At 38.8% G+C, this 10798-nt stretch overlaps 1 long non-coding RNA gene across 1 annotated transcript; it reads right to left on the minus strand.

The window, feature by feature from the left end:
* Nucleotides 1–691: 691 nt before the first annotated feature.
* LOC147795482 (uncharacterized) lies at nucleotides 692–7469 on the minus strand. The gene is made up of 3 exons (XR_015423850.1): nucleotides 7257–7469; nucleotides 6282–6395; nucleotides 692–2328 (listed from the first exon to the last, which is right to left on the minus strand). It is a non-coding gene; the product is annotated as an uncharacterized LOC147795482 (long non-coding RNA).
* Between the last annotated feature and the right edge of the window lie 3329 nt (nucleotides 7470–10798).

The following is a 10798-nucleotide window of genomic DNA, read 5'->3' on the forward strand; positions in this document are numbered from 1 at the left end:
ATACCTGCATCACTCCGTAGACTATCGTCCTTATGGGGACTGCAGAGATTACCGTCATTATAGTTTCCCAAATGTATAAGGTCGAGAAGGAAGATGAGCGCATCACTCCATAGATTACTGTCAATATGTGGACTCCATTGATTACAGTTAATATGGGGTCCCAAATTTGTAAGGATGAGAAAGGAGATAACTGCATCACTCCACAGATTACCGTTGTTATAGTTGTTACGGTAATTTATGGAGTCCTCATAATGACTGTAATCTATGGAGTCCAAATATTAACAGTAACCTATGGAGTGATTTATGTGTTTACTTTACCATGCTTATAAGCTGGAATCCCTATTATCACGGTAATCTATGGAGTGATGCAGGTATCTTAACGAACATAGTCATAAATATGGGACCCCATAATGACGGTAATCTATGTAGTTATGCAGGTATCTTCATTAACATCCTGATAAATTTGGGACCCCATAATGGCGGTAATCTACGGAGTCCCCGTAATGACGGTAATTTATGGAGTCACCATATTAACAGTAATGCATGGAGTTATGCACGTATTTTCATTCTTATCCTAATAAATTTTGGACCCAATAATGACGTTAATCTGAGGAGTCCCCATAATTACGGTAATCTATGGAGCAATGTATGTATATATAGTCCTTGCTTATGAACTGGAGTCCCTATAAAATCAAATATGGATATGAAACTAACATCAATGAATAGAGGGACATTCTCGATTTCAGGTGTCAATAGGATCGCCAGATTTGGACAATATTCAGGTCTTTAATGATGCGATATATAGAGCCATCTTTGAGCGGGACCGGAACAAATAATGTGCAGATGAAGTGGGAATTCCAGAAAAATAGTGAGCAGTAGAATCAGAGCATCTGCCTTCTTTCGCAAATATTTTCCCAAGTAAAACAAATAAGGATAATAATCTTACAGCAATAGATAGATTGATATTTGTCCTTTCAGATGCCACCAAGATTGCCAGATTTGGACAATTTCAGGTCTTTTATGGGGCGGTATATGGAGCCATCTTAGCGCGGGACCAGAATCAATAATGTGCAGATGAAGCGGGAAAAATAGCAAGCCGTAGGATCAGAAATTTTGCCTCCTTAGAGGATATTTTCCTAACTAAAACAAACTTTTATATCAAACTTACACCAATGTATGTTTTTAAGATGCCACCAGGATTGCCAGATTTGGACAATTTTCAGGTCTTTAATGATCCCATATATGGACCCATCTTAGCGCGGGAACAGGACCTTCAACGTGCAAACAAATAGAGAATTGCACAAAAATAACAAGAAGTAGGACGAGAACTCTAATACACGCTGACATCTATGCGCAGGAATAAGACCTGTAACGTGTTGACAAATGTTCATTTCCAAAGAATTGGCTAGCAGTAGGTCATTTTGCCTTCTTTTGCGGATATATCCCTAACTACATAAATTTAGATATCAAACTTACATCATTGGAAACAGAAACATGTACTCGTTCCGTGCCACCAAGTTTGCTACATGAAGACAATGCTCAGGTAATTTTTGCTCCGATGTATAGAGACATCTTTGAGCAGGAACAGGGCGGAAAAAATGTAAAATTACTCAAAAATAGCTAAGAGTAGCACAAGAAACCCTGCCCTCTTTCGCGTATATTTCATTGACTACATGAAATATGAATTTAACACTTACAACATTAGACAAAGGAACATGTGCCCTTTCAGGTGCCACCACGATTGGCAGATGTGGACACTTTTTAGGTTATTTTCAAATATATGCAGACATCTTTGCACGGGAACAGGACCACTTAAGTGCGAAGAAATGCGGAATAGCACAAAAACCGAGAGAAATAGGACAAGAACTCTCGACTTCTTTCGCGGATATTTTCCTTACTAGACAGAGTACGAATATGACACATTATTGGATAAAAGAGTATGTGCCCTTTCAGATGCCACCACGATTTGCAGATTTGGACAATCTTCCGGTCATCTATGCTCCAATACATGTAGATATCTTTGCGCGGGTACGAGACCCGACAAAATGTTAATGTAGAATTGCACAAAACTAGACAGCAGTAGCACAAGAACTCCCGAATCTTTTCAGGGATATTTTCCTAACTACATTAAAAATGGATATGGAACCTACGTCTTTCGATAGACTAACATGGTCCCTTAATTAAAGACGCTCTACTGCAATGCGTGAATGTCTCACTCCACGGATGAAATACGATACCGCATAGGCAGTTTATTTAGGTTCCCTCCAGCCCGGGTTTCTGGAAAAGGAGATCCGGCAGACAGAGAGACGATGTGTGGGCAGGCTGCACCTGCAGTGTTAACAAATGGTGAAATAGATAGCGTAGGTAAAGAAACCTTCCCTAGAATGTAGATAACCAAAGAAATCCTGGTTACAGAGGAGGCCAGATTTTTAAAAGAGAAATTCTCAAAGGAATACAAGTGCCAGTTTGACAAGCATACATATGGCCAACTATGCACAACTACGAAACAGCAACAAAACATCACTGCGAAATCGACGTTTTCTTAACAACCAAGAAGATTGGAGACTTTTCGATAATTTCATGTTGTAGTCCAATTAATCAGCTGTTGAATAATATACAAAAATATGCCGCGTACATGTGAATGTACACAGTCAAGCGGAATGTTATTTAGGCCTTTTAGGGGTTGGTTTAATCTTCGGTACACAGTACACAGAAAACTCGATTATATTGCAGACCTCAGACTTGGCTGAGGAAGCAGTTTATTTTTGCCTCGTGAAAATTCTGATTGGCTTCAAGTCTGTTCAAATTTCTTGGTTTTTCCTTAATCAGGGTCCCAGTGTGGGTTTAGCACTGATGCACTGATAAGTTATCATCCTGTCTCTGCTAAAGTCAAATTGAAATCAAGATTGGACCTACAAGTACATATTTGTCATACCCAGTGTGACAGAGTCAGAGCATACATAAGGCATTATCAAATACATCAAAACGATGAGAAGGAATTCTCTGTATAAAAGCACGCGTTTCACATACATAGTGTAATTTTACAGTTTCTAGTTTTTTAACAGAACCATTAAACACAAATAAAACATTAACTTATCTCAACTTTTCTGAAAAACCAGAAAATTCGAGATTTTTTCAATCATTTTATGTTGGGGCCACCTATCTAGCTTCCAAACATTCTATAATTTGTCAGAATTGATTTTTCTCCTTCGATTCTTCGTCAGATATTTGCTGCTAACAACCGTTCAATAAGCATAAAACGGCAGATTCTACTACACAAAATACCGACAAAACACCATTGCATAACTGACGAAGTTGAACACTTTTAATTATTTTATGTTGTAACCTAATTACTCAACTTGCGAAACATGGCACAAACTCTCTGGATTTGTTACCGGTACTGTCAAAAATAGACAGCTAATCAAGGAATCCATGTGCAAGTCAGTTAAGCATACAAACTGCGGTTTGTATATACGCGACTACAAAACAGCAACAAAATATTATTCCATAACTGACGTTTTGCACACATTTAGGCAAGTTGCAGACTTCTACACTATTGTATGTTGAGCGCCACTATTCAGCTTTCAAATTTTTTTTAATCTGTTGGGATTTATTTTTTCTCTATCTATTTACCTTCAGATGTAACAGCTACCCAAGGAATCTGAGTGCCCGTCCGACAAAAACCCAACTGGCAACAACGAAAATTGCGAACAAAACTGTGTTCCATATAACATTAAAACAAACGTATAAACACTCCGGATTTCCAATTCCTCCATCAACCTACCGTCAGATATAGACAGCTAACCAAGGAACCTAAGTGCCCCGTCTGTTAAGCATACACACGGCGTTTTATACACAACTACGACGCAGAAACAAAAATATCATTCCGTGATCGACCGTTTTCTCCACAACCAGGAAAGTTGCAGACTTCTCGATTATTTTGTGTTGTATCCCGACTATTTAGCTATAAACCTATTCGTATACATTAATCGATACATATATATTAAACAATGTTTAACCTGTCCGGAAATGAAAAACATCGCCAGACATAGACATCTATAACCAAGGAATCCAAGTGCTCGTCTGTTAAGCATGCAAACAGTAATTTGTAGACAGTTACGAAACAGCAACAAAACATCATTACTTAACCGATGTTTTCTCCCCGAATTAGGAAATCTGAAGATATTATTATTTTATGTTGTAGCTATGCAACTTTCAAACAATGTAAGGCCTAAGTAATCGGGACATTTGTCTCTATGAATACCGTACACAGTCTGACAACGCATACTAATCAAGGAATGTAAGTGCCCGTCAGACTAAACAATAGAAGGATTTCACATTAGCGCAGTCTGCGCATATCCGCATCGAATTTCGAAACCGAGTCTCTCTCTCTGTTGAACTTCGTCGTAAGCGCCCGCGGAGTTGACACAACACATGCAGTATCCGGTTCGTAAGTGTGACTACACTTCAGTTCAAAACCACGGCCACTGTACATGCAGATACACGACCATCGCAGGTACGTTAGTTCGCGGTAAGTTATTTTTTCTTTTGATTTTACGTGTCAAGTCATCCTGAAAGACTCTGCGACAAAAAAATGTGCAGCCTGAAAAGTCTGAATTTAACAAACTTTTATGTAATATCTGTGTCAAGACTCCTTACTTTAAATAGTCTGATCGTATTAAAGATTGAAGCTGACACGTACAGCCTCGTTTTAAACCGCGGAAGTGCTCAGATTGACGCTAAAAGTGTCGTATTTGGACCCTATATTAATGTTAATTTCTACGCAACTACGAAACAGCAACATAATATCGTTCCACAAGCGACGTTTTCTCAAAAAAATCCGCCCACTTTTGACTATTTTATACTGCAGCAATACTATTCTGCTTCCTGGCAATATGTCATTATTTCGGAATTTTTTCCCCATTAATAAACTGTCCATATGCTCGGACCACGATTATACGGCAGTTTTTACACAACTATGAGAGAGCAACAAACATCACTGCAGAAGCAACGTTTTCTCCCACACCAGCAAAGCGGCAGACCTTTCGAGTATTTTATGCTGTAGCTCAACTATTCAGCTTGGGAACAAATAAATATTGTTTCCAGATTTCGTATTTCTAAGTTCTATCGGCGGGTACATACAGCTAACCAAGGAATCCAAGTGCCTGTTTGACAAGCATACAAATGGTAATTAATACACACCTACGAAACAACAACGAAATGTTTCTCTAAAACCAGGAAAGTTGGAGACTTAAAATTGCTGTTGGGGTGGGCAGAATTTGTACCCTTCCCGATGACACCATGTTTTCATGATTAGAACAATTTTCAGGCGTTTTTGTGTTAAAATATACCTGACTTTTCGCGGGAACAGGAACAGTAACGTGAGGACAAAAATAAAATCAAAAATATGAAACTAATGGTACCAACTACTGCCTTCTTTTCGTGACAAAATGAAGAAAGGAACATGTAGCGTTTCCGATGACATCACATTTGCCACATTTGGGCAATTTTCAGACATTTTATTCTGGGCATCTACCTTCACGCAGGAAAGGCCCTGAAAATAGGAAGCAGTACGATAATTGCCTTCTTTCTCGGATAAATCCATGGACATACTTGTGGCAATGAAGCGAGGAACATGTACCATTCCTGGTGACACCACGATTTCCAACTTTGGAGGATTACCAGAGTTTTGATATTCACACATAGGGACCCAAGTTTTCGCGGGACCAGGCCCAGTAAAGTGTGGACTTAGGGAAATTTGAAAACAGGATGCAGTATCGCTGTATCCTTTTTTGCGGATACTTCCGTAATGACAACAAATATACAAAAAATGTTCAAAATCCTTTTATCAAGTCACATGCAGTATTGCAACCGCTTCTGAAAACCTCGGCAGAAACGTGTCCATTGAAAAATTTGGATTCACAGATACACGTTCAAGCTTTGCCACGATTGCACCAAATGTGATACAGGACTCCCAAATGCATAACACTGTAAGTTTGAAATGATTCCTGCATTTTGTTGTTGTGACAGATATCATTTTAGTAGCTGTTGTCATCGCCCACAAAAGACCCCTCGACAAAAAAAATTAATTTGATTAATAAACATGTATGTACTTAGATTTACATTGAATGCTTGAACTCTACACTTCGCCAATTTTACTCACAATGCGCATTCTAGGCCACCACACATGTAGAGTTATAAATGCTCGTTAGTACAATATAGATTTGCAAACTTATGTACAACACCCTACAAATTACTTCCGAAATAACGGGCAAACTCACCTGTCAATGCAGCAAAATAGAGCCGTGCCTTGGGCTTTCCTCCCTCCGTCTGTAAATTACAGGGCGTTACTCCTCACAGAGTTCAAACCAGATGTGCACATAGGAATCTCCAAACTGCTAAGCAAAAAGAAAAACAAATCAAAAACATATTCCACGTAAAGCCCTTAACATATAGATCCGTTGGGGCAGAAAACCGAGCTACATGTAAAGAATTTTATAGAGATTCCAAGCCTGGAATTTGTATTGTCAACGACACAATTATGGACCGAGCTTCAAGTTACGAACTTATACGCTTAGTGGGTTTTTACATTCCATCCATCTTGCTTTATCCCTTGTTGACACACCCTCCCGTTTGAATTAACGGAGATCAATGTAGTTAGCCTGTTGACTTATAGGCTGACTCCGGCCACCTTTTTAGATGAAATTCCAATCTCATTCTCTAAAAAGAAAAACTCATTTTTTGAACATTTTTACACACGGTAAGATATAGTTTAAAATCTTATTTTCAATAAAAACGTCTCAAACAATCTTCATTATTAATGGTAAAATGAGCATTTTTAAATGGTTGGGAGAAATCTATTTTACAAAGCTTTTCGAAAGGGCCGCCATTATACAAGAGCCGAGGGCAAGGGTGTGCCCAACAACGGCCTGTGGAACCTTGCCTATCCCCAGCGAAGAGCCTGGATACACCACTGTAACAGGGAATTACTGAACTTCCAGTAACCACTACCGTGTTCCATTTCACTTGAGTCAAACTTAATATCAGAAATGATCTGTCTTGTAGCCAGTAAAATATCGCAATTTACGAACTTAAGTAAGAAGAAATTTAAACAAATCCAACCCAGTATTATGCTATTTCTAGGAGTATCTGTGACATTATGGGTTCTGAATACGCCACGCCTTAACTAAACCTGTTTGCAGATTTGCAAATGTAATGCACAATTGCAACCTCCAGAATTACTCTTTAAAACTCACCAGTCAATGAAGCAAAACAGACCCTTCTCTTGGGTTTTTCATCCCCGTCTGTATAAATTATAGGTCCTTCGAGAGTTCCAACCAGATGTGTGTAAGTGCATATCCAAACCATTAACGCAAGAAATCCAAACTTGTGGCATGACGGTAAAGTCGCTTAAATACATGGACACAAAAAACCAGCTATACGGGTTTCATAGAAATTCCAAACCTTTTGCGTTGTCAACCACACAGTATATAAGACAACTTATGCGGACCGTGTACGAACAAACGTTTCTCCATATTCAAGAAATATATCGAAGGGTTTCCAACATTCCACCTGCGTGCTTCATGCCCTTGTTAACACAGCCTCGATTTTGAATTTACGGAAACGAAGGAGGTCAGCCTGTTTGGCACTTAAGAGATGACCGACTCCAAGTCTCCTCGACCACTTTTTAGATGAAATTCGAATCCCCTCTGAAAAAATACTATTCTTTGAACTGTTTTTCACTCTGAGTAGGATATAGATTGCGATTTAATTTGCATGAAATGTTTCAAAAAATCTTTATTAATAATGTTAAAATGAACGTCTTTACGATGGATGTTCTAAAGGTTAATACAAGTTAGGAAAAGCGTCCTCAACTATCTCCAAAATGACTTATCTCAGTATCAGTCAACAGAAAACTAGGTTGGGGGCTGCTGCCACACCTTCTGAACTCAGTCTCAGCGTTGTCCGAGCAACAGATCCTGCAATGTTTCAGTAAATAACCTGTGTGCCGTGTTTGTAGACCGTGCTGCATGTATGTATTGTTCGTGTTCGTCGTATACCCAGATAGTATGTGTACGGTAAGAACTAATAAATAATGCATGATTCCGGATGAATATTTATATCGCCATGGTCTGGTCTTTTATATCATGTGGGCGTTCTGAGGATTGTCTTCTGAACAGTGAAGTCATGTGATCAAACAAAAACAAAACAAAATAAAAAAATATACGCCACTCTAACATCGATCGCGATCGGAAGCTTTGCAAACTATGGTTTAGCAAGCTTGGAGATATTAATTAAAAACGCCGATGACCAGGTTTTGGGCCGGCGGTGGGCTCCAGAAGAAATAACCGATATCTATGCCAGCAGACCGTAAGTTTGAGCTTACTGTTATTATTTTCTTGTACAGTTTGTGTCACTTTGAATACTGAATGGCAGTTATATTATTATCTAAAGATCCTTACTCGTCTTAATGAGGTATCATAATGATACTCGGACTGTAAAACTTACTTGTTTCATTTTGGTGTGCATCTTTCATAAGGTACATGTAGCCTTAATGAAGCTATGATCAGCCTTGATTAATTATTATATACATGTAATGTTTATGACATCTTGAAGCGAAGGCAGGCGATCGAACCCCTTGCTTCATTTATGAGAAGAAGTGGTATTTATAGGCTGTATATATCATTATCGTTTGCTGCGAAAATTGCAGATGGCAACTTTGCCCAGATAGAGGCATTCCTCTGACTGTCCGTGGTGGTCGAGGTAGACAGACCCGCGACCAGCCGAGTCGTACCTATCTTGTGGAAGCACTGTCCGTTCGGCGAGGCAGACAGGCCCGTGAAGAGCAAAAGCCCAGACAAGAACGTCTGCCTACTTTATCTGGATGTAGCGCTATAGGGACATCTGAGCAATCAAGAGGGAGGCCCTTCTAGTATTCATTAATCTCTCACAGATTAGGATTATTTTCTTTGCTTTTTATATACATTCCATTGAGAGACCTTTAGAATATTTTGTGATAAGTTTCCAGGGTAGAAATATTATGTCAGGTTGAGGTTTGGTTGGAACGATTGAATAACTAGATGAGTGACTCGGTCCGATTTGGATATAATAATATAATATATAGACTATAACAGGTCTAAATACCAATTTGCTTTCGTAATTAAATCAGCCAGTGAAACTTAACCACTTTGAAGTAACTCAATCTAAATTAACGTTGGTCGTTTATTTATTGATATATTATTTGTTTGTTAACTGTTACCAACCGCAAGAAAATTACCACTTACAGGAAAGGTACAAAAACTAGAAATTGAAATACAAGACAATAAATATATATGTACATTTAAAAATTCAGGGAATATAGCCTAAAAGGGGAAAATTCAAATGAAACACCGATAAAAGATATATAATTTAATGATTGCATGTATCAACACTATATGCAACATAATGCGACGGGCTAGTTAAATATTAAATGCAGTGAATTTCAGTCCCGGTATTTATGAGTTACTTAGTCTGAGAACTTGGTAGATTTCTCTACGGAAGCAAGCAAGACTTGCCGCCCCAAACACATCACACCCTCATGGAGCCCATGTATGTTGTAGAGATTCTAGAGACGAAGCCTCTCTTAACAACATCAATGCGACTCCTTGGGATGTGCAGAATGTGTTTCTCGGCAAATCGTGTCCTGTGTGATGGAGTGTAAAGGCTAAAAGGAATAGCGTCAGTAATAGTGAAATGATTGTGGAATACCTTGTACACAAAAATAAACAGTCATTTACGATACGTCGGTGAGAAAGTGGAACAAATCTAAACCGGGAACAAAGATTTCGGTAGTCAGGAATGGGTACATTTTTGTCGGGACCAAGCGTTTTATACATGAAATAAAGAAACCTGTGTTGAACACGTTCTATCGTAGTTGCTTGGTACGGTCAAATAGAGTTTAAAAGCAATTGCACAGTATTCAAGTTGAGGCCTTATCAAGGAACAGTACAATGTGCGGAGAACATGCTCATTTTTAGTAGATCTAAAATTACACCACATCACACCTTATTAAAATTCTTATGTTTTTTCCTTTTTGTTTAAAAAATTGACCGGAAGTGACGTCATAACTTTGGCGTTGTACGTGATACGAGGATTGACGCTGAGAGAAAGTTGTTCACCTTGAGGTACTCTTTCGAATGGTACCACTTTATATCCTGTGGGGGGTTCCCTTAAGGCTGGGTATAGATTAGAGCCATAGGGTATGTGTATTAATGCGTAGGGCCTTAGCGCCAGTTTTTCAAAGTATAAAGTTTGTACACAACCAATGGGGAAGACTTAAATCGGCTATAACTGTTGAACCGCGACCCCAATGCAAACCAAATTTATACCAAAGGAAGAGTGTCTGCTTGTGGTCGTTTACGTAGAAGTATGAGGACTCAGATATATCTGTTTAGTTGTTATAAGGGATTTACATTTGGCCAGTTTCCAGACATGTACAAAACGTGTGTACAAAAGGCATGGGGGATTTGCCCCAAAAGACAAAGTACCATTCGGAAAAGTCCCTTTTATACCTATCAGAAAATGATCAGTAGCCTGTAGTACGTGTAAAACGCATGTTCTGTATAACCCTTTTGGGCTAAACTACCTCTAAAGTTAGGGTTAAGGGGTAAAAGTTAAAGGGTTAAAAGTTAAGGGGTTAGGGTTTTTGCGACAGTGTGCTCCACCTTTCTTACCATACAGAAAAGACTTGTCAATCATATTCTGCCCGACTCTGCATGTTAGGAATGAAAGAAATACAAGACATCAATGTGGGGAAATC

This window comes from Acanthaster planci, unplaced genomic scaffold (assembly GCF_054643075.1).
Source record: "Acanthaster planci isolate LZ-2023a unplaced genomic scaffold, COTS_SCS Contig17, whole genome shotgun sequence".
Taxonomy (NCBI): Eukaryota; Metazoa; Echinodermata; class Asteroidea; order Valvatida; family Acanthasteridae; genus Acanthaster; species Acanthaster planci.